General features: G+C 37.7%; 1 protein-coding gene, 1 long non-coding RNA gene and 9 other non-coding genes across 11 annotated transcripts in view; 1 reads left to right on the forward strand and 10 right to left on the reverse strand.

Annotated features, from left to right (window-relative positions):
- dennd3a (DENN/MADD domain containing 3a) overlaps positions 1-4,172 on the reverse strand; it is a 28,465-nt gene extending 24,293 nt beyond the window's left edge. Inside the window, exon 1 of the mRNA XM_026156295.2 lies at positions 3,935-4,172. The gene's annotated coding sequence lies outside the window, so the exon portion shown is untranslated. The remainder of the gene's footprint in view (positions 1-3,934) is intronic.
- A 1,147-nt stretch (positions 4,173-5,319) lies between these two features.
- Positions 5,320-10,155, forward strand: LOC145423475 (uncharacterized). The gene is made up of 3 exons (XR_013904530.1): positions 5,320-7,262; positions 7,430-7,597; positions 7,715-10,155. It is a non-coding gene; the product is annotated as an uncharacterized LOC145423475 (long non-coding RNA).
- A 3,943-nt stretch (positions 10,156-14,098) lies between these two features.
- trnah-gug (transfer RNA histidin (anticodon GUG)) lies at positions 14,099-14,170 on the reverse strand. Its single transcript has one exon. It is a non-coding gene; the product is annotated as a tRNA-His (tRNA).
- Positions 14,171-15,299: 1,129 nt separating this feature from the next.
- trnah-gug (transfer RNA histidin (anticodon GUG)) lies at positions 15,300-15,371 on the reverse strand. The gene has a single exon. It is a non-coding gene; the product is annotated as a tRNA-His (tRNA).
- A 764-nt stretch (positions 15,372-16,135) lies between these two features.
- On the reverse strand, positions 16,136-16,207 carry trnah-gug (transfer RNA histidin (anticodon GUG)). The gene has a single exon. It is a non-coding gene; the product is annotated as a tRNA-His (tRNA).
- A 1,159-nt stretch (positions 16,208-17,366) lies between these two features.
- Positions 17,367-17,438, reverse strand: trnah-gug (transfer RNA histidin (anticodon GUG)). Its single transcript has one exon. It is a non-coding gene; the product is annotated as a tRNA-His (tRNA).
- A 1,073-nt stretch (positions 17,439-18,511) lies between these two features.
- trnah-gug (transfer RNA histidin (anticodon GUG)) lies at positions 18,512-18,583 on the reverse strand. The gene has a single exon. It is a non-coding gene; the product is annotated as a tRNA-His (tRNA).
- A 924-nt stretch (positions 18,584-19,507) lies between these two features.
- Positions 19,508-19,579, reverse strand: trnah-gug (transfer RNA histidin (anticodon GUG)). Its single transcript has one exon. It is a non-coding gene; the product is annotated as a tRNA-His (tRNA).
- A 1,159-nt stretch (positions 19,580-20,738) lies between these two features.
- On the reverse strand, positions 20,739-20,810 carry trnah-gug (transfer RNA histidin (anticodon GUG)). The gene has a single exon. It is a non-coding gene; the product is annotated as a tRNA-His (tRNA).
- A 1,073-nt stretch (positions 20,811-21,883) lies between these two features.
- Positions 21,884-21,955, reverse strand: trnah-gug (transfer RNA histidin (anticodon GUG)). The gene has a single exon. It is a non-coding gene; the product is annotated as a tRNA-His (tRNA).
- A 771-nt stretch (positions 21,956-22,726) lies between these two features.
- Positions 22,727-22,798, reverse strand: trnah-gug (transfer RNA histidin (anticodon GUG)). The gene has a single exon. It is a non-coding gene; the product is annotated as a tRNA-His (tRNA).
- Positions 22,799-23,713: the final 915 nt, after the last annotated feature.

The following is a 23,713-nucleotide window of genomic DNA, read 5'->3' on the forward strand; positions in this document are numbered from 1 at the left end:
CCCAACTGTAAATCTGACTACAGTGAAGAGGTGAAGCAGCTGTGGTGACGGTTCAACAATTTTAACCATGACTAATAAAATTCTCAAACCAAATGCTGTTTATATCGGAGTTTGAGTTTCACTTTGCGTAAAGAAACTAGGTTTTGATTAATCAAATTTGTAAAATTAAGCATCAGCTAAATAAAAGCCACAAGATTTGTCAGAGCATAGACAAAATCCTTCACCACAACTTCCTCAGGATGCATGCTGTCACACATGCACACAGCATTGCATTCATCTGGACTATGTGATGCAAAAAGGATATTTAAAAAATCGAAATCGCACAAACAGCAGATGTTAGAGTTTGATCACCGATGCAGTAAACCAGTTTTGTCATTAACATCAAAAATTCCTGTAAGCAAACCTTTTTTTAAAAAACTTTTTTGCCTGACATATCGCCACATTTGATTCCATCTGTAGTGGCTAAAGAAAAGTCACAGCATTAGTTTTTAAACTTGATGATTCTCAGCAATTGTGGATACATTAAAAAAAAAGATGCTCTTACAGTTCTTTTTTCACAAAACATGCTGATCCTAGAATTTCTTTGGTAAATTCATGATATTAAACGCTGAACTGAAGCTGGACATTTATATTATTTACATTATTTGTGGTTACTTTTAGAGGTTTTTATTCTTTCAGTTTTTCAGAATGATGCTTCTGGACATTCCTGCTGTTATCATTACTTCAAGCATTCGACTTGGACTTGAAAATGACTTTCAAAAAAAAAAAAAAAAAAAAAAATTCTCAATTACAATTTCGTTCTATTGGGATTAAGCTTTCTACTGAAACCTCTGGAGATCTACTTTTGGTGGTCCATACCCTGGGAGGTGTGACGGGCAGTAGTAGCAATAATTATAGTATCATCTACTGATATTTTTGTGGTACAACTTATCATATTTGCTAAGCCCTGCATTAAAGTTGAATTAAAGCAGCATATATTCATTTTTATGACTAAAAATGTCATGTTAAAAAAAGTATTGCACACGTTTTACTTTCCTTTACTGTAAAACACCAATATATGTCATTCACAAATTGTCACTAGTTGTCTTTTGATGTGATATTTTGTTTGTTAGTGTGTGCTTAAATACGCAACACTACAGGACTGTTTTTTTATGTATTAAATGCGTTTCAACTAGCACATCCTACAAATTCTGATTAGATTTTATGGTGAGAAAGAGGAGTTAGAGTATCGAGCCTTTATCCTTAAAGGTTTTTGAGTTTAAACATTAACATTAAAATTATTGTGGCGGATTTCAATGTATGAAAGAAAAGTCTAAAAGCAGGAGGCCAGGCCTTTTATTAAAAAAAACATACATAAATATCTAAAAAGCACTTGATATATGAAGCTACAATTTCACAGAATATATTACAGTGGTGTAAAAAAGTGTTTGACCCTTTCCTGCTTTTCAATTTTTTTTTTTTTTTGGGGGGGGGGGGGGGGGTATGTTTGTCACACTTAAATGTTATAGATCATCAAACAAATTTAAATTTTAGTCAAAAAAAAATAACACAAGCAAACACAAAATGCAGTTTCTAAATGAAGGGATTTTTTTAGTAAAGGGGGAAAAAATCTAATCTACATGAGCCCGTGTGAAAAGTGATGTTATAACACAAATTAACTGTGGTGTATCAAATTTTTGGAAAGCTGAGTTCAATTTCTCTAGCCAGACCCAGGCCTGATTACTGCCACACATGTCTCAATAAGGAAATCACTTGAATCGGACCTGCCTGACAAAGTGGAGTAGACCAAGAGATCATCAAAACCCAGACATCATGTCGCAATCCAAGGAAATTCAGGAACAAATGAGAAACAAAATAACTGAGATCTCTCAGTCTGGAAAAGGTTAAAAAGCCATTTTGAAAGCTGTGGAACTCCAGTGAACCACAGTGAGAGCCATTATCCACAAATGGCAAAAACATGGAAGAGTGATGAACCTTCCCAGGAGTGGCAAAAATCGCTAAAATGACCCCAAGAGCACAGCGATAACTCATCTAAGAGGTCACAAAAGACTCCAAAACAACATCCAAAGAACTGCAGGCCTCACTCGCCTTAGATAAGGTCAGTGTTCATGTCTGTGAAGGTTCTCAGTCATCCAGGTCATCGTAGTCAAAGGAGCTTGCAAAGAAAAGCGTCTGGACTTCTTTAAGTTACTGTAACTTAAAGAAGTCCAGACGCTTTTCTTTGCAAGCTCCTGTGACGTCAGTGTTCATGACTCCAACATATGAAAGAGACTGGGCAGAAATGGCCTGCATGGCAGAGCTCCAAGAGAAAAAACACTGCTGAGCAAAAGTGTTTAAAGTTTGATGATTTGAGATGAAACAACACCTTTGTTCAGGTATCATCAAAATACAATGCCAATTAAAGTCCTTTTGAGTAAACTTACCAAGCTACCATCAGACTGCCTATGTACCAGTGTCAGAATAAACATCTGACTTGCATTAGTTGCAGCTCCAGGCTGAACCCAGTGACCTATACCCTATTACATTTTCCTCTTTTTCCTCAACCTCCTGCCTACATTATGTACTCCAACATACCTCTAGCACCCTCCTAGCTTTTCTCTTTCGTTTATTTTTATTTCTGTCCTTTTGTCTCATCATCTTCTATTCTTTCTTAAACTTTGACACACTTGCGTGCAATCCTTTCTCAGGCCATTCCAGCCTCTGACTAACCACCCTGCTGTGTCAAGGAAAAAAAGCACATAGTTAACTCACTTATTCCCCTGAAAACCCCTAATTTAGCCAACCTCATGTTGGGGGGTTGTGTTTATTTGTATACTATTAAACAGTTTTTGAACTATGTTACACATACATGCACCATCAAAGACTTAATAAAATTCAGATGCAGTGAAACCACCATTTAAACAAACTGGGACAGCTTAACCATTAGTGTACCCACAAGTAACAGTATTTAAACTTGACTAGGGTGTGTAGCTTAAGGAGGTAACGCCATGCTGTGAGAGGCAGCCATCCAGAGGCTGTCCACCATCTGTAACAAACAAGTTTGTCGTCATATCTGTCTGAGAGGAAGCCGCTTTGATGCAGCCAGTGGCAATTTCAGCCGTGCTTTAAATGTATTTTATGGAACTGAAAAGAAATATGGAAGAAGACGGTTTGGAAAATGGAAGTGGTTAAAACAAATGTTGCTCTTACAGAGTAATGAAAGCAGTTTTAGGAATTCCTGTCTCATTTCTCCACTATATGATAGTTCCTTTCCTAAAAGACAAACTTCTGAAATATAACTTGCCATTTAGATAAACAAAGCCTCCTTTTAGTAGTGACTGTGCTGGAAGGCGGCTCTCAATTTTTCTCATAGCTATTAACACCCACCAGTGGAAAATAAAAGTAGGTTTTAGATCCCAGGAAAATCCAAAATCATGGGAAGACTGGTTAAACTTCTTAGATAGTTTAGATAGGACACAAGAAGTGAGTAACCTGTTAAAAAGGGTGGCATGCCCCTTTAATGTGCACGAAAGACCCCGAAAAACCCTCTGATGACTTTAAACAGTAAAATAAATAAATGAAGGCAAGCAGTAGGGAGTAAAGTAAATATTTTACAGCTCTTTCTTCACTCGGTTTGCAGGACTGCTGTTGACACGCCCTATGATCTCTCTTTCGTTTGGCGGGCGGGTGGAAAAGCACAAAATATGAGCAACATGTGGCTTAATGTGCCAAGACTCTTGCCCCGAGTTCATCGTGTATACAGCCCGAACAAATCAAAACAGCGCATTAGCAACAACAATACGCCTAAAACAGTCATGTAAACATGCTGTCACACATTACAACAAGGTTAAAAACTTTAATACCAGCAGATGAAAATGTAAAACACGTGAAACTGAGCTGTGAGACCAACCGAGCAGGATTCCTCACATAGCAAGGGTTAAAATTAGAGACTGACCTTAAATATTTCTCGATCATTTCCACTGGATACACTTTAAACAGGGGGTTAGCCTCCAGCTAACAACGGCTCCAGCTTGCGGTTAGAAAGCCGTGAGACAGCTGCAGCAGGGACTTCAGCACTGAGACCAACTTTTACTGTGTGCTCTGATTCACAGCTTACTTTCTCACTCACACACAGTCCGAAGTTTGCCGCTGGTCTGTCAAACTCAGAGCGGCGACGCGTTAACTGAACTTCCTGTGAACCAAATTTCAAAATAAGAGCTTTTTAGTTTGGCAGTTCGAAGAGGGGGCATTTTGCTTCGCAAAGGCTCCGTCTACTGGATATTCACCGCAGTGCACTATCCATATTGCGAGAACTTTAGATACAATACAATTAGAAGAATTATTATTATACAATTTAATATTCGATTTAAAGATCACTTCTTCAAACAAGTCCGCACAATGTACAGCTTCTTCTTCTTCTTCCTCTTATGAAAAAGTTAATGTAGTGCCCCCCCCCCCCTTTTTATTTTATTTTATTGTATCCTTTCTTAGAAACCTAACAAACCTAATAAACCTGACTGACATTCAAAGAGGGTAAATTTTATTCTATCTTTCAACGCCCCGAAGTAAATTAATAATTTACTATATGAATAAATAAATTTAAATGGAACTTCCTTCACTTTAAGAACATTTTTTATGGCAAAGAACAAATTCCTTTCCAGTTGACATCTCTGATAAAGTTACTCAAGTAAGAGACGCTGGGAGGAATAGAGATTAGGTCCACTCGAAAGAGGGATCTAATTTTGGCATCCATACTTTTGTATAGTGGAGAAACTTTGACTTAAAGAAGAATCCCTCAGGCCAGGAGCGGACATGGTGAGCATGGGTGATGGGAATTTTGTACACTTCTAAACTACATGGACAGACCAGACGTATGCCATCAAAACAATAGAGAACGCTTTTAGGATTATTGGTTTGAAACTGGCTATGTCATGGAAACCAGCAAGAGCAACATCGTGATCGGAGCGAAAAGCATAGCAACAAAGCTCTTTTTTTAAAGAGACGTTTGTATAACTCTGGATATATTTTACACACTACCTGTGGCTTTATCATGTGATGAAATTATCATGAAAAACAGTTGAAAAAAATGGGATGTGCATATTTAATCAATCGTGCACAAAATGAAAAAATCTATTTAATATTCATCCATGTCTGCAAAGTGTTATATATTAAATGTTGGCATGGTTTGCAATATTGAATTGAAGGGGCCAAAGTAACATTTTTTCGTTTACAGTGTCTCAAATTGCCATGGACAGACCAGGCGGTGTATTTGGTTAAGATATCCAAGTAGCCTAATTGTTCATTGGTCTAATACCGGAACAACAACAAATGAGTTCGTGTCAGAGGCGCAAACCGTCCTCTAAGCGGAGTTTATATACTGGAGTAAGAAAAATGCAAGATGCAGACTGCAACTGGCAGCGCAAACCAGCCGTGGTCGTATAGTGGTTGGCACTCTGCGTTGTGGCCACAGCAACCCCGGTTTGAATCCAGGTCACAGCAGCCTGGCTGTGCTTTTTAAACCAAATACAGAGAGCAGGCTAATGAATGGGCTTCGTGTCTACTCTTCTGGAGAGCTGCAAGTTAGGAGATTATCGTCCCTAATAAGATGTGTTAAATGAAAGGGTTTTTTTCTTCCTTTTATGTTGGTTTTCCACACTGTAAGACCAAATAGTAATAGTTTGATAAATGAAATGAGTTCCAACTAAAACCTGTAATAAGTTCATACACCTTTATTTTTTTGAGTAGTTTGAACAAGTTTGTTTTTTCAAGTTATCAGTACTTGAATATATTGATTAGTTTCTGACATTGCCCTTAAATAATTTGAGTTTTAACACTGACGTCACTTACATGCCTACGTACGTACGTACGTGCGCCACCTGTTTCTTTATTAAGTGCTGGCAACCATCTTGGATTCCTCGCTTCGAGTGCGAATGCCCGCTCATTACTTCGAAAGAAACTTGTGGAACGTTAATATCCAAACAGAAATAAATTTGTGAAGGGGTTTTTTTTGCGGCATTGCCTTTGACGCTGGATAAAGGAGGACGTGGTATGGTATGTTACGGACTTTTGAACTGGAACAGCTAACGCTCTGCACTTGGCTAGCTGCATTTACCGCCTTTGCAGCATCTTCAGGAGCGCTTTTGTGGTAAGTTTTATTTTTTCTGAAACTATAGTTCTCCGTTGTAATATGGGTTTTTATCGTCATAAATGTACAACTCTAGCAGGCATTTAAGAATTACATGCATGCGTCGTTTTATCCATGTCGCCTTGGCCCCAAAGTGTTTTGCATGAATTATGCTAATAAGCTCATATTTAGTATAACACATTATTAGTCCCTGGGACTAATAATGTGTTAATAACTTTTCTAATCTCTTACTATTTTAAAAGAAGTCTTTAGAAGGCGTTTCTGGATTTGCAGATTATAAACTGCCTTGTGGTTAAATTGTTGAATCAATATGCACTGCTACGCTGCTTCACACTTAGCGCATACATGGATATTGACTTTGGCTATTTGCTAACTTTTGGAACTTGAAACTTACGTTTAGTTCTCTGGAGTTGTACATATTAAAACTGGGGCAGCAAAATTGTAGGCACAGGACATACTTACAAAAGCAGTGATTAATCATTACATAATTAGGCGGTAGAACATGGTTTACATTGCAAATAGTTATGTATACTAAGTTGAAATGTAGAAGCTTCTGAACTGTAAAATTGTTGTGCCTGGTCTATTTTAGGTTAGCTTAAGGGTGAATCCATCAATAATATATTTACCAAACAGTTATTTTTTTTCGTTTTATTTTATTCTGATGCCCAGTGTTCATTAGTGAAAGACTTAGTTTTTTATCTGTCAGGGGCTGGGTCTGTGACGCAGCATTTTGAGTTTATTTTGTATTTTTGCTTTCTTATGTTATATTGAAATGAGGTGAAGTTCTTGTATTGTTGTTATTATTAGTTAAGGTTTAGTTGAGTTCTGGGCTAGTTATGTTTCATCTGTGTCTCCTTGGTTATGTGTCTTTTCTGTTCTCTGTGTAGTCTGTCTTGTCTTCTGTGTTTTACTGTTATGTCCATGCCAGGGCAGAAGTAAATTTTCAGGGGTGAAGATGCTGTTTACCTTGACCAGCTAAGACTACAGATTGTAGATGAAGTCGAGAAAAGTGAAAAGAATCCTGATTACAAAGCTGATGCACACAACTTTGGCCTTGCGATGCAAAGAGATCATCAATGATGACCTACCAGTAGGTCAGATCCTGGATTGCTGGCCTACTCTGAAATCCCAGTCCCAGGTAAGAATGTATATAGATGTATCTAACAAGATGTATTTTATATCAACTCCTGTTATCTGGCCTGTCTGAACAAATTATGCCTTTGGAGTGTAAGGAATTTGATGTATTTTGCAAAGATTTATGGACTAATCGAAACTTGTAAACATAAATGTATCCTGTGTGTTCAGATCTGTGCAGAATTGCACAGGATTACAAACCTCCACCTGAAGAACCACTTTTATGCTGTGTTGGACCAACATTCTCCCCGGCTCCAGAGCTTATTCAGATAGAAAGCTGTTTGCACAGGGAACGTGTCTGATGTCCTGTCTCAGCTCTTCAGAAGCTAAAATCTCCAGGTTAGTGGGTTTTTGTCTTGTTTTTTGAGCTTTATTTAATTTGATCAATTTTTCAATTTTAACTACCATTCTTGACTAGGTTAGCCAATAATTTAAAATAATTTTCTTGTGATGTAGGAACAAGCTGATATCCATGCCCAACGTGCTGGTGTGCTTCATGCCCTCTCTGCCTATTTGTACGACGACACCTCTAGCTTCATCATAACGTGGGATCTAAGTTTTGGACAAAGTTGTGAACAATATCTTAGTAGCATCCTTGTTTAGATTTCTCAAAACATTATGACACTTTGAGAAGCATCTCCATGCTTGGATCTGTCTACAACAGTGTCCATGTCACATAATGGAAACACTACATGTTTTTAATATGTGTAGACCTTCTATAATGTTCCTAGCCCAACCATACATCACTGTACAAATGAAAAAAAAAACAAAAAACTCTTATTGACTTTCTGTTATTGCTACGAAGAGGTATGACTTTGCTTTACTAAAAAGTACTATTTTTGTCAGTTTGTTTTCTCAAATCTTTGGTGTGTTGTGGCTTTTTTGTTGTTCAAACAATTGATTTCTGAGCTAGTAATAATCCAGAAATGTGACTTGTATAGATGAAACTAAGAGAAATAGGAATGTACTAACATGTAGTAATTTTGTTTTCTGTAGATGATGCATTCTGATAGACCAGATATTAGTGAAGTGCCACTTGGACTCCTGATCAGAGCCAATTCCAGCAATGCAACATTCTTCTGCCCTGAGAAGACTGCAGTTTTGGTCGAGGGTAACATGATCATTGTTTTCACCACCCTAGCTGATGGATTTCTAGTAATATTTGGACTGACCTACGCCCTGCACCTAAGCTACCCAAAATGTTTGGCCAACATTTTTGACTTTATTCAGAAAGTTTGGATGGGTCTGAAGGGTGGGAAGTTGAAGCCCAAAGTGCTGAGTCTTAAAAATGATCTTTTGGCAGCAGAATAATGTCCAGGATTCCTACACAGTCCTCAAGTGCCTGTTAAAGCAAGTAATTCAGCTTATCATGTTTCAAAGTCTGGATAAGTTTTTTTGTTTTGTTTTGTTTTGTTTTTTTAAAGAGAATAGAATAAAGAAATCTTTGCACACTCTGTTTCATACTTCATCATCTTAAATCCACATCCAAAGTAAAAGGGGTGATTTTATTTTATTTATTTTTTATTTTTTTCCCCCATCATCACTTGTTTTAGTTGATTTTGATTGTGTTTTTAGTCAGATAACTGTAAATCCATAGAGAAAATGAAGGACAATCTCACTACATTTCTGGCTTCTAGGTGGGATCTTGAATGTCACTTAAGGAACGTTCCTCCTGAACTGCTCATAACTGACATAAGGCGCTAAGGAGGTTTATAACACTGTTTTATGTCTCTAAAGAAGTATTTTTCTATTTAATGTTTTATTGCTTTGTTGTTGAGACTGTGATTGCACTCTACAAATGTGCATTTTGCATAACCAGAGTACTGGCATATTAAAAAGGTTACCAATTATATTTCAGTGTATTATACTGCACTATACTATTACTTTCATTTGGTTTTCCCACATAATAATGCAGGATTTTCTTTTCCTTTTGTTTGTTTTTTAATAAAAAGGTCATACTCGTGTGTTAATCAAATCTGAATACTCTTAAAACATGTTGTGAAATTCTTTATTTCTAATATTGTAACCTTGTGCCAAAACTGGACATTTCTGACATTATTCGCTATAAAATGTGGTGGATTTATGTCGTTGGACTTTTTGTTAGAAATGCTATGTGTTAAAGTAACTCAAATTTGTAACTTGAATTTATATTTTCTGTCTTATGTTTTTACAAGTGTAATTATTTTGGGCACTTTTTTTATATCAAATTCAAAACACAGTAGATTTGGATATTACAAGTGTAATGGAGACCAGGGGTTCCATTACCTGGTTGGTATTGTTAATAATAAATTGTTGGATTGGGAATTTAAAATAGGGTAATAAAGAAAACACATTAGTTCTTATGGAGTCTTTTATTAGGTTATTTGACATACGATTAAATTGACAGCTTGTAACAGAAAAGAGACAGTGGGACTGGCCATCCTACCTGTGTCGGAGAAGAGCCAAAGTTAGAGCTGTTTGCAGTTAATCATTTATCAATAACCTAAACATATGTGAAATGAGAACTTGTAAAGGTACTCACCTGTCCTGGTTGCTTCTTGCAGGATGTGGAGCGAAAGAGTGAAAGCGGCTCAATCACCTGTTTAAGAGCTCTTGGAGCAGACCAGTGTGCCGGGTTAGGGAGTATGGTTAAAGAGGGTTTTAATTTAGATAGAAATGAGTGAAGCTTATGTTATTGGTTTGTTTATAGTATGTGTTGGAAATATGTATATGTTTGTGATGTGCTTTAATGTTATTGTATGTTTGTTTGTGTGGAGGGTTATGTTTCATGTTGATTAGTTACTTGGGCTATTCCGGATACTCACCTGAAAAGGTAGAGTATAAAAGGAAGCCATTTTGTTTAGTTGCGGTTAGTGTTTTGTGCTGTTATCATGCTCCTTCTTTAATAAAGTGCCAATCCATGGATGTATTTTACTCCAGTCTCGCGGCGTCATATTATTGGACAGAACCTATGACCGCCGGCCAAAACTGACAAGTGGTGTCAGGAGTGCTGCCTCTAATGAATGAGGTAAATATGATGACGAGAAGTGGAAAGAAGAATGACAGTAATGAAGTGGCAGAGGATGGTGAAGGTGCTACAGCTGATCCAGTGGCTAAAGCAGGAGCTAAACCTGGCGATAGACTGGATGAACTGACAGCTCTGGTGAAATCATTGATGCAGTCTCAAGCAACAAGAGACCAGAGAATAGACAGAGAATCAGCCCGACAAGAACAAAGATGGAAAAGTATGCAACATCAGTTTCAGCAAATGCAAGTTCACGTAAAAGAAATGACAGAACAGCAGCAGGAACAAGAGGACAACCAAATCGAGGAGGGAGGTGAACCTGATGAGGGGCCTAGTCTGACTGGTCAGCAGATGTGGTCTCTGCCAAGACAGGAACCATTTCACCAGAGAGATCCCAAGTTGTTGCCACTCACTCCAGATGATGATATTGAGCATTTTCTCACTACTTTTGAGAGACTGGCTCAAGTTTGCCGTTGGCCGAGAGAAGAATAGGCTGTTCGACTCGTACCTCTGCTCACTGGGAAAGCACGTAGTGCTTATGTGCATATGGACATTGCTGATTCAGAAGTCTATGATAAAGTAAAAGATGCCATTCTTGCTAAATACGAAATAACTGCTGACACATACAGAAGAAGGTTTCGAGCCCTGGATATGCACCCAGGTGAAACTCCAAGAGAACTTTATGTGCGATTAAAATATATGTTTTACAAATGGGCGAAACCTGAAAAATCTACAGTGAAAGACATTTCTGAACTAATGATCTTGGAGCAGTTTCTGAGGATGGTCCACCCAGACCTGGAGGTGTGGATCAGGGAACGTGCCCCCAAATCTGCAGAGGAGGCTTCACAGCTAGCGGAAATCTTCATCTCTGCCAGAACAGGATCGAGAGGAACCACCTTTGGCCGGGACAGCTTCATGACTGGACAAAGTAAGTCTGATGGGGGTGTAAGGAGTGGTGGTATAGGCCAAAGTAGAAGTTATCCTGGAAGCAGACATTTTGTTTCTGGTAAAAGTAACAACACTAAAAAGTCACATTCAGGTTCAAAATCAGATGTTAGATGTTATCACTGTAACCAGATAGGCCACACTCAGTATACCTGCCCAGCAACAACACAAAGTAGGCCATCCCTTTTGTGCTCAGCCCCCAGACCCACATTGCCAGGTCCTGATCATGAAGCAGTAAGAACAGCACCTGTACTTGTTAATGGTCAGCGTGAAGAAGCACTCTTAGATACAGGGAGCTTTCAGTCAGTGGTTTTGGCTAGTTTAGTACCAAGAGAGCTATGGAGTGACACAAGGACTAAAATAAGCTGTGTACATGATGATGAGAAAGATTATCCCATGGCTGAGGTGTATTTGACTGTAGGTGGCCAGACATTTCTCCTGCCAGTGGCTTTAGCACCCAGACTGCCATATGCAGTGATATTGGGCTTAGATATACCTACACTGCTAGATTTGGTGTCTAATGAAGTTCCGGGACATTTGCATACAGTTCATGTAGATCAGGACCACAACGTACAGAAGCAAGACATTATTCTGCAGGCACAGCCAGAAAGTGCAATCCCCAGTTTGATCACCACAAGAGCTCAGAGTGCAAATGACCCGTTGAAAGAGCTACCTTTCTATGATGAAGAATTAGAAGTAAGCCCAGCAAAACCAGCTAAATCTCGAGCGCAAAGACGAAGAGAAAAATTTAGGGGTTCATCCAGGTTAGAGGGTGTAGACCAGAGCCCCAACCTCCCTCTGGAACTTGATATCCCACCAGATATCTCTTCACTTCAACGGGCAGATCCATCATTAAAATCCTGGTTTGATAAGGTGTCGGAAGTTGATGGACAGGTGCGAGGGACAGTAGATGTGTTGGCAGATGCAACCTATGTGTTGAGAAATGGTGTCCTTTATGAGTGTAAAGGCAAGACTGAAGCCATAGCATTACCACAGGCACTAAGAAACAAAGTCATGGAACTTGGTCATTCTGTACCTTGGGCAGGCCATCTTGGTTTTCAGAAATCTCTACATAGGATTGCAAGCCGTTTTGTCTGGCCTGGCATGTACACTCAACTACAGCAGTTTTGTAAGTCGTGTCAGATATGTCAGCTCACCCTAAATAAAGGAGTGGCCCATGCCCATCTTCAGCCATTGCCTGTCATAGATACACCTTTCGAAAGAATAGGAATGGATGTAGTGGGGCCCCTTGAAAGAAGCTCATCAGGTAATCGTTACATCTTGGTCATTTGTGATTATGCCACTCGTTATCCTGAGGCTTTCCCCCTAAGATCAGTGAAAGCGAGACAGGTTGCCAATTGTCTCCTGCAGTTGTTTTCTAGAGTAGGTATAGCTAAAGAGGTCCTGACAGACTGTGGCACAAATTTCCAGTCTAAATTCCTACAGCAGGTATATAGATTACTTGGCATAAAAGGTATTAAAACCACCCCTTACCACCCCCAGTCAGATGGACTAGTAGAGCGTTTTAACCAGACACTAAAGAACATGCTGCGCAAATTTGTAACAGAGACTGGCTCAGACTGGGATCAGTGGCTGCCTTACTTGTTGTTTGCCTATCGCGAAGTGCCACAGGCCTCTACAGGATTTTCACCATTTGAACTGCTTTATGGCCGTCAAGTGAGAGGTCCACTCGACCTGCTGAAAGAACAATGGGAGAATCCTGAGCCTGATGGAGATAATGTAATAGCTTATGTGCTGAAAATGAGAGAGCGACTAGAACAAATGACAATACTGGCACAGCAAAACATGAAAGTGGCTCAAAACAAGCAGAAAACCTGGTATGATAAGAAGGCCAGGGAAAGGACATTCCAACCAGGACAGCATGTTTTGCTGTTGCTTCCTACGACAGACAGCAAACTGCTAGCCAGGTGGCAAGGCCCCTACAAAATTACAAAACGTCTTGGCAAGGTTAACTATGAGCTGTAGATGCCTGACAGGAAGAAACATCAGGTCTTCCATATTAACCTGTTAAAAAAATTCACGCAGCAGCAACCCATCACGCAGCAGCAGCAACTGCCAATGCAGTCCACGCAGCAGGTAAAACAGCATTGTCTTGTTCGGGTAGTCAAGGACAAAGAGGAGGGAGAACAGTTTTTTCCCACAGGCAAATCAGGGCCAAGTTTAGTGTCACTGACCCATCCTAAGCCCTCCCAGCAGGGAGATTTAACGGCTCTTCTGGATCCAAATTTGTTCCAGGAAAACCCTGGTTTTACAAAACTGGTACAACACAAAGTCCACTTGAGGGATAATGCTCCACCCCGTAGAAATATATATTTGCAATCACAACCACGCTGCTGTGACCCGGATTCGAACCAGGGTTGCTGCGGCCACAACGCAGAGTACTAACCACTATACGATCACGGCTGGCACGCTAGGTCATGCTGTCAGTTGCAGTCTGTATCTTGCAGTTGTCTCACTCCACTATATATACTTGAACAGTAACCTGTACGATGCGAACAGCAGATATTATTTACCGTCAGAACACCAGATGTCTCTGTGTAATTGCAGATGCTTTTACTGTGCCACGTGCATAAATGTGCGCATCGTTCCCACATCAGATTCATATGAAGAACAAACGCATAATACAGACTGTAACTGCAGTCCCGTGTCGCTTTTATTTGAACATCTGTCCCAACCACTTTTTTCACACTAAACTCTGTTGTAGAAATGAAAAAACTGGTTGATGAGCGAACAGGTAAGGTAAGGAAAAGCCGGTTACGTTAAGAAATTTGATTGGACAATCCAGTGCCAATAATGAAATGACTGTAACCATTCAAGCTGCCGTGCAGCCTTTGAATCTCCAATTACTTGCTCTGCAATCACAACCACACTGCCGTGACCCGGATTCGAACCGGGGTTGCTGCGGCCACAACGCAGAGTACTAACCACTATACCATCACGGCTGGCACGCTAGGTCATGCTGTCAGTTGCAGTCTGTATCTTGCAGTTGTCTCACTCCACTATATATACTTGAACAGTAACCTGTACGATGCGCAAAAGAACAGCAGACATTATTTACCGTCAGAACGCCAGATGTCTCTGTGTTAATGCAGATGCTTTTACTGTGCCACGCGCATAATCGTGCGCATCGTTCACACATCAGATTCATATGAAGAACAAACGCATAATACAGACTGTAACTGCAGCCGCGTGTCGCTTCTGTTTGAACATCTGTCCCAACCACTTTTTCCACATTAAAACAAACAACAGAATTTGAATCAAAACAATGGAAATTGAATGAAAACAACGGAATTTGAATGAAAACAACAGAATTAGAATGTACAGAACAGAGTTTGAATCAAAACAACGGAAAACAACGGAATTAGAATAACAGAACAGAATTTGAATGAAAACAATGGAATTTGAATGAAAACAATGGAAATAGAATGAAAAGAACAGAATTTGAATGAAAACAATGGAAATTGAATGAAAACAACGGAATTTGAATGAAAACAATGGGATTTGAATGAAAACAACAGAATTCGAATCAAAACAACGGAAAACAACGGAATTAGAATAACAGAACAGAATTTGAATGAAAAGAACAGAATTTAAATGAAAACAATGGAAATTGAATGAAAACAATGGGATTTGAATGAAAACAACAGAATTTGAATGAAAACAACAGAATTTGAGAACAAACAATGGAATTGGAATAAAAAGAGTAGAATTAGAATGAAAACAAAAGCATTTGAATGAAAACAACGGACTTTCAATGAAAACAACAGAATTTGAATGAAAACAACGGAATTTGAATGAAAACAATGGAATTTGAATGAAAAGAATGGAATTTGAATGAAAACAACGGAATTAGAATGAACAAAACAGAATTTGAATGAAAACAACGGAAGTTTAAACTCTGTTGTAAAAATGAAAAAAAAACTGGTTGATGAGTTCACAGGTAAGGTAAGGAAAAGCTGGTTTTGTTAAGAAATTTGATTGGGCAATCCAGTACCAACAATGAAAAAAATCATGCCTGTAATCAGTCACGCTGACCTGCTACAATTACTTGCTCTGCAATCACAACCACACTGCCGTGACCCGGATTCGAACCGGGGTTGCTGCGGCCACAACGCAGAGTACTAACCACTATACGATCACGGCTGGCACGCTAGGTCATGCTGTCAGTTGCAGTCTGTATCTTGCAGTTGTCTCACTCCACTATATATACTTGAACAGTAACCTGTACGATGCGCAAAAGAACAGCAGACATTATTTACCGTCAGAACGCCAGATGTCTCTGTGTTAATGCAGATGCTTTTACTGTGCCACGCGCATAATCGTGCGCATCGTTCACACATCAGATTCATATGAAGAACAAACGCATAATACAGACTGTAACTGCAGCCGCGTGTCGCTTCTGTTTGAACATCTGTCCCAACCACTTTTTCCACATTAAAACAAACAACAGAATTTGAATCAAAACAATGGAATTTGAATGAAAACAATGGAATTTGAATGAAAAGAACAGAATTTGAATGAAAACAATGGGATTTGAATGAAAACAACAGAATTTGAATGAAAACAATGGAATTTGAATGAAAACAACAGAATTTGAGAACAAACAATGGAATTGGAATAAAAAGAGTAGAATTAGAATGAAAACAAAAGCATTTGAATGAAAACAACGGAATTTCAATGAAAACAACGGAATTAGAATGAACAAAACAGAATTTGAATGAAAACAATGGAAGTTTAAACTCTGTTGTAAAAATGAAAAAAAACTGGTTGATGAGTTCACAGGTAAGGTAAGGAAAAGCTGGTTATGTTAAGAAATTTGATTGGGCAATCCAGTACCAACAATGAAAAAAATCATGCCTGTAATCATTCACGCTGACCTGCTACAATTACTTGCTCTGCAATCACACTGCCGTGACCCGGATTCGAACCGGGGTTGCTGCGGCCACAACGCAGAGTACTAACCACTATACGATCACGGCTGGCACGGTAGGTCATGCTGTCAGTTGCAGTCTGTATCTTGCAGTTGTCTCACTCCACTATATATACTTGAACAGTAACCTGTACGATGCGCAAAAGAACAGCAGACATTATTTACCGTCAGAACGCCAGATGTCTCTGTGTTAATGCAGATGCTTTTACTGTGCCACGCGCATAATCGTGCGCATCGTTCACACATCAGATTCATATGAAGAACAAACGCATAATACAGACTGTAACTGCAGCCGCGTGTCGCTTCTGTTTGAACATCTGTCCCAACCACTTTTTCCACATTAAAACAAACAACAGAATTTGAATCAAAACAATGGAAATTGAATGAAAACAACGGAATTTGAATGAAAACAACAGAATTAGAATGTACAGAACAGAGTTTGAATCAAAACAACGGAAAACAACGGAATTAGAATAACAGAACAGAATTTGAATGAAAACAATGGAATTTGAATGAAAACAATGGAAATAGAATGAAAAGAACAGAATTTGAATGAAAACAATGGAAATTGAATGAAAACAACGGAATTTGAATGAAAACAATGGGATTTGAATGAAAACAACAGAATTCGAATCAAAACAATGGAATTTGAATGAAAACAATGGAAATAGAATGAAAAGAACAGAATTTGAATGAAAACAATGGAATTTGAATGAAAACAATGGAATTTGAATGAAAACAATGGAAATAGAATGAAAAGAACAGAATTTGAATGAAAACAATGGAAATTGAATGAAAACAACGGAATTTGAATGAAAACAATGGGATTTGAATGAAAAGAACAGAATTTGAATGAAAACAATGGAATTTGAATGAAAACAACAGAATTTGAGAACAAACAATGGAATTGGAATAAAAAGAGTAGAATTAGAATGAAAACAAAAGCATTTGAATGAAAACAACGGAATTTCAATGAAAACAACGGAATTAGAATGAACAAAACAGAATTTGAATGAAAACAACGGAAGTTTAAACTCTGTTGTAAAAATGAAAAAGAAAACTGGTTGATGAGTTCACAGGTAAGGTAAGGAAAAGCTGGTTATGTTAAGAAATTTGATTGGGCAATCCAGTACCAACAATGAAAAAACATGCCTGTAATCATTCACGCTGACCTGCTACAATTACTTGCTCTGCAATCACAACCACACTGCCGTGACCCGGATTCGAACCGGGGTTGCTGCGGCCACAACGCAGAGTACTAACCACTATACGATCACGGCTGGCACGCTAGGTCATGCTGTCAGTTGCAGTCTGTATCTTGCAGTTGTCTCACTCCACTATATATACTTGAACAGTGACCTGTACGATGCGCAAAAGAACAGCAGACATTATTTACCGTCAGAACGCCAGATGTCTCTGTGTTAATGCAGATGCTTTTACTGTGCCACGCGCATAATCATGCGCATCGTTCACACATCAGATTCATATGAAGAACAAACGCATAATACAGACTGTAACTGCAGCCGCGTGTCGCTTCTGTTTGAACATCTGTCCCAACCACTTTTTCCACATTAAAACAAACAACAGAATTTGAATCAAAACAATGGAATTTGAATGAAAACAACGGAATTTGAATGAAAACAACAGAATTAGAATGTACAGAACAGAGTTTGAATCAAAACAACGGAAAACAACGGAATTAGAATAACAGAACAGAATTTGAATGAAAACAATGGAATTTGAATGAAAACAACAGAATTTGAATGAAAACAATGGAAATAGAATGAAAACAACAGAATTTGAATGAAAACAATGGAAATTGAATGAAAACAATGGAATTTGAATGAAAACAATGGGATTTGAATGAAAACAACAGAATTTGAATGAAAACAATGGAATTTGAATGAAAACAACAGAATTTGAGAACAAACAATGGAATTGGAATAAAAAGAGTAGAATTAGAATGAAAACAAAAGCATTTGAATGAAAACAACGGAATTTCAATGAAAACAACGGAATTAGAATGAACAAAACAGAATTTGAATGAAAACAACAGAATTTGAATGAAAAGAACGGAATTTGAATGAAAACAACAGAATTTGAATGAAAACAATGGAATTTGAATGAAAACAACGGAATTAGAATGAACAAAACAGAATTTGAATGAAAACAACGGAAGTTTAAACCCTGTTGTAAAAATGAAAAAAAACTGGTTGATGAGTTCACAGGTAAGGTAAGGAAAAGCTGGTTATGTTAAGAAATTTGATTGGGCAATCCAGTACCAACAATGAAAAAAATCATGCCTGTAATCATTCACGCTGACCTGCTACAATTACTTGCTTTGCAATCACACTGCCGTGACCCGGATTCGAACCGGGGTTGCTGCGGCCACAACGCAGAGTACTAACCACTATACGATCACGGCTGGCACGGTAGGTCATGCTGTCAGTTGCAGTCTGTATCTTGCAGTTGTCTCACTCCACTATATATACTTGAACAGTAACCTGTACGATGCGCAAAAGAACAGCAGACATTATTTACCCTCAGAACGCCAGATGTCTCTGTGTTAATGCAAATGCTTTTACTGTGCCACGCGCATAATCGTGCGCATCGTTCACACATCAGATTCATATGAAGAACAAACGCATAATACAGACTGTAACTGCAGCCGCGTGTCGCTTCTGTTTGAACATCTGTCCCAACCACTTTTTCCACATTAAAACAAACAACAGAATTTGAATCAAAACAATGGAATTTGAATGAAAACAATGGAATTTGAATGAAAAGAACAGAATTTGAATGAAAACAATGGAAATTGAATGAAAACAATGGAATTTGAATGAAAACAATGGGATTTGAATGAAAACAACAGAATTTGAATGAAAACAATGGAATTTGAATGAAAACAACAGAATTTGAGAACAAACAATGGAATTGGAATAAAAAGAGTAGAATTAGAATGAAAACAAAAGCATTTGAATGAAAACAACGGAATTTCAATGAAAACAACGGAATTAGAATGAACAAAACAGAATTTGAATGAAAACAACAGAATTTGAATGAAAAGAACGGAATTTGAATGAAAACAACAGAATTTGAATGAAAACAATGGAATTTGAATGAAAACAACGGAATTAGAATGAACAAAACAGAATTTGAATGAAAACAACGGAAGTTTAAACTCTGTTGTAAAAATGAAAAAAAACTGGTTGATGAGTTCACAGGTAAGGTAAGGAAAAGCTGGTTATGTTAAGAAATTTGATTGGGCAATCCAGTACCAACAATGAAAAAAATCATGCCTGTAATCATTCACGCTGACCTGCTACAATTACTTGCTCTGCAATCACACTGCCGTGACCCGGATTCGAACCGGGGTTGCTGCGGCCACAACGCAGAGTACTAACCACTATACGATCACGGCTGGCAGGCTAGGTCATGCTGTCAGTTGCAGTCTGTATCTTGCAGTTGTCTCACTCCACTATATATACTTGAACAGTAACCTGTACGATGCGCTAAAGAACAGCAGACATTATTTACCCTCAGAACGCCAGATGTCTCTGTGTTAATGCAGATGCTTTTACTGTGCCACGCGCATAATCGTGCGCATCGTTCACACATCAGATTCATATGAAGAACAAACGCATAATACAGACTGTAACTGCAGCCGCGTGTCGCTTCTGTTTGAACATCTGTCCCAACCACTTTTTCCACATTAAAACAAACAACAGAATTTGAATCAAAACAATGGAAATTGAATGAAAACAACGGAATTTGAATGAAAACAACAGAATTAGAATGTACAGAACAGAGTTTGAATCAAAACAACGGAAAACAACGGAATTAGAATAACAGAACAGAATTTGAATGAAAACAATGGAATTTGAATGAAAACAATGGAAATAGAATGAAAAGAACAGAATTTGAATGAAAACAATGGAAATTGAATGAAAACAACGGAATTTGAATGAAAACAATGGGATTTGAATGAAAACAACAGAATTCGAATCAAAACAATGGAATTTGAATGAAAACAATGGAAATAGAATGAAAAGAACAGAATTTGAATGAAAACAATGGAATTTGAATGAAAACAATGGAATTTGAATGAAAACAATGGAAATAGAATGAAAAGAACAGAATTTGAATGAAAACAATGGAAATTGAATGAAAACAACGGAATTTGAATGAAAACAATGGGATTTGAATGAAAAGAACAGAATTTGAATGAAAACAATGGAATTTGAATGAAAACAACAGAATTTGAGAACAAACAATGGAATTGGAATAAAAAGAGTAGAATTAGAATGAAAACAAAAGCATTTGAATGAAAACAACGGAATTTCAATGAAAACAACGGAATTAGAATGAACAAAACAGAATTTGAATGAAAACAACGGAAGTTTAAACTCTGTTGTAAAAATGAAAAAGAAAACTGGTTGATGAGTTCACAGGTAAGGTAAGGAAAAGCTGGTTATGTTAAGAAATTTGATTGGGCAATCCAGTACCAACAATGAAAAAACATGCCTGTAATCATTCACGCTGACCTGCTACAATTACTTGCTCTGCAATCACAACCACACTGCCGTGACCCGGATTCGAACCGGGGTTGCTGCGGCCACAACGCAGAGTACTAACCACTATACGATCACGGCTGGCACGCTAGGTCATGCTGTCAGTTGCAGTCTGTATCTTGCAGTTGTCTCACTCCACTATATATACTTGAACAGTGACCTGTACGATGCCCAAAAGAACAGCAGACATTATTTACCGTCAGAACGCCAGATGTCTCTGTGTTAATGCAGATGCTTTTACTGTGCCACGCGCATAATCATGCGCATCGTTCACACATCAGATTCATATGAAGAACAAACGCATAATACAGACTGTAACTGCAGCCGCGTGTCGCTTCTGTTTGAACATCTGTCCCAACCACTTTTTCCACATTAAAACAAACAACAGAATTTGAATCAAAACAATGGAATTTGAATGAAAACAACGGAATTTGAATGAAAACAACAGAATTAGAATGTACAGAACAGAGTTTGAATCAAAACAACGGAAAACAACGGAATTAGAATAACAGAACAGAATTTGAATGAAAACAATGGAATTTGAATGAAAACAACAGAATTTGAATGAAAACAATGGAAATAGAATGAAAACAACAGAATTTGAATGAAAACAATGGAAATTGAATGAAAACAATGGAATTTGAATGAAAACAATGGGATTTGAATGAAAACAACAGAATTTGAATGAAAACAATGGAATTTGAATGAAAACAACAGAATTTGAGAACAAACAATGGAATTGGAATAAAAAGAGTAGAATTAGAATGAAAACAAAAGCATTTGAATGAAAACAACGGAATTTCAATGAAAACAACGGAATTAGAATGAACAAAACAGAATTTGAATGAAAACAACAGAATTTGAATGAAAAGAACGGAATTTGAATGAAAACAACAGAATTTGAATGAAAACAATGGAATTTGAATGAAAACAACGGAATTAGAATGAACAAAACAGAATTTGAATGAAAACAACGGAAGTTTAAACCCTGTTGTAAAAATGAAAAAAAACTGGTTGATGAGTTCACAGGTAAGGTAAGGAAAAGCTGGTTATGTTAAGAAATTTGATTGGGCAATCCAGTACCAACAATGAAAAAAATCATGCCTGTAATCATTCACGCTGACCTGCTACAATTACTTGCTTTGCAATCACACTGCCGTGACCCGGATTCGAACCGGGGTTGCTGCGGCCACAACGCAGAGTACTAACCACTATACGATCACGGCTGGCACGGTAGGTCATGCTGTCAGTTGCAGTCTGTATCTTGCAGTTGTCTCACTCCACTATATATACTTGAACAGTAACCTGTACGATGCGCAAAAGAACAGCAGACATTATTTACCCTCAGAACGCCAGATGTCTCTGTGTTAATGCAAATGCTTTTACTGTGCCACGCGCATAATCGTGCGCATCGTTCACACATCAGATTCATATGAAGAACAAACGCATAATACAGACTGTAACTGCAGCCGCGTGTCGCTTCTGTTTGAACATCTGTCCCAACCACTTTTTCCACATTAAAACAAACAACAGAATTTGAATCAAAACAATGGAATTTGAATGAAAACAATGGAATTTGAATGAAAAGAACAGAATTTGAATGAAAACAACGGAGTTTGAATGAAAACAACAGAATTTGAATGAAAACAATGGAATTTGAATGAAAACAACAGAATTTGAGAACAAACAATGGAATTGGAATAAAAAGAGTAGAATTAGAATGAAAACAAAAGCATTTGAATGAAAACAACGGAATTTCAATGAAAACAACGGAATTAGAATGAACAAAACAGAATTTGAATGAAAACAATGGAAGTTTAAACTCTGTTGTAAAAATGAAAAAAAAAAACTGGTTGATGAGTTCACAGGTAAGGTAAGGAAAAGCTGGTTATGTTAAGAAATTTGATTGGGCAATCCAGTACCAACAATGAAAAAACATGCCTGTAATCATTCACGCTGACCTGCTACAATTACTTGCTCTGCAATCACAACCACACTGCCGTGACCCGGATTCGAACCGGGGTTGCTGCGGCCACAACGCAGAGTACTAACCACTATACGATCACGGCTGGCACGCTAGGTCATGCTGTCAGTTGCAGTCTGTATCTTGCAGTTGTCTCACTCCACTATATATACTTGAACAGTGACCTGTACGATGCGAACAGCAGATATTATTTACCGTCAGAACACCAGATGTCTCTGTGTAATTGCAGATGCTTTTACTGTGCCACGTGCATAAATGTGCGCATCGTTCACACATCAGATTCATATGAAGAACAAACGCATAATACAGACTGTAACTGCAGCCGCGTGTCGCTTCTGTTTGAACATCTTTCCCAACCACTTTTTCCACATTAAAACAAACAACAGAATTTGAATCAAAACAATGGAATTTGAATGAAAACAACGGAATTTGAATGAAAACAACAGAATTAGAATGTACAGAACAGAGTTTGAATCAAAACAACAGAAAACAACGGAATTTGAATAACAGAACAGAATTTGAATGAAAACAATGGAATTTGAATGAAAACAATGGAAATAGAATGAAAAGAACAGAATTTGAATGAAAACAATGGAAATTGAATGAAAACAACGGAATTTGAATGAAAACAATGGGATTTGAATGAAAACAACAGAATTCGAATCAAAACAATGGAATTTGAATGAAAACAACAGAATTTGAATGAAAACAATGGAAATAGAATGAAAACAACAGAATTTGAATGAAAACAATGGAAATTGAATGAAAACAACGGAATTTGAATGAAAACAATGGAAATAGAATGAAAAGAACAGAATTTGAATGAAAACAATGGAAATTGAATGAAAACAATGGAATTTGAATGAAAACAATGGGATTTGAATGAAAACAACAGAATTTGAATGAAAACAATGGAATTTGAATGAAAACAACAGAATTTGAGAACAAACAATGGAATTGGAATAAAAAGAGTAGAATTAGAATGAAAACAAAAGCATTT

This window comes from Astatotilapia calliptera, chromosome 22 (genome assembly GCF_964374335.1).
Source record: "Astatotilapia calliptera chromosome 22, fAstCal68.1, whole genome shotgun sequence".
In the NCBI taxonomy this organism is placed as follows: Eukaryota; Metazoa; Chordata; class Actinopteri; order Cichliformes; family Cichlidae; genus Astatotilapia; species Astatotilapia calliptera.